Source organism: Notolepis coatsorum (genome assembly GCF_963971535.1).
Source record: "Notolepis coatsorum genome assembly, chromosome: 14".
In the NCBI taxonomy this organism is placed as follows: domain Eukaryota; kingdom Metazoa; phylum Chordata; class Actinopteri; order Aulopiformes; family Paralepididae; genus Notolepis; species Notolepis coatsorum.
In genome coordinates, this window is record NC_140178.1 from 65,559,348 (window position 1) to 65,560,066 (window position 719).

Consider the following 719-nt stretch of genomic DNA (forward strand, 5'->3'; position numbering starts at 1 on the left):
CTTCAAAATGGCTTCAATACGTTCTCATTTTATAGCGCCGTGAATATAAGCGTTATACGGCATTTGGTCTAGTATATTTCCTGGAAGGCGAGATAAAGGGCTAATAGCTACTAACGTTATATCCAATGGCATTTCCGTTATACATAAGCTACAGTTAAAACTCAAACTGCATATGATCGGCACGATCCTCAAGCATGTATGCATGAAAGGGGGGGGGGGGGACGTTGTTTCTTCTTATTGATTACCAATAACCGTGTTCGTCTAAGTAGCCACATACGCTGATCGTATCGTATCATAACAAGGCCCGATCGGGCTGTAATTTACGTGAAAAATATCTTACCATGAGCCGGTTGGATCCCCCTGAGCATTTCCCCGTTATCGATCGCCATCTGGTAGATCGATATGTCCATTGGCTGATGATAAATCCCCTTATTGCATAGTGAAATCCGTGATCCAAAACGTAATCCAAGCTACAGGCTGCACATCCAGAATCCAGCTAACTGAAAACTCCATTGAAAGTCAAAAAAAATAATGCTCCGTTCAGCCACAGGGCACACTGCATTATCGCGACAGCGCCCCTAAGAGGATCTGGCCGGTATTGCACTTTGCCGAATTCAAAGAGTAGGGTACATCTGCAGTGCAGCTCGGCGACCTTGAATAGGTTATTAAAATGGAATAAAAGCCAAAACAACTTGCCACAGATATATCCGTGCTTCTGT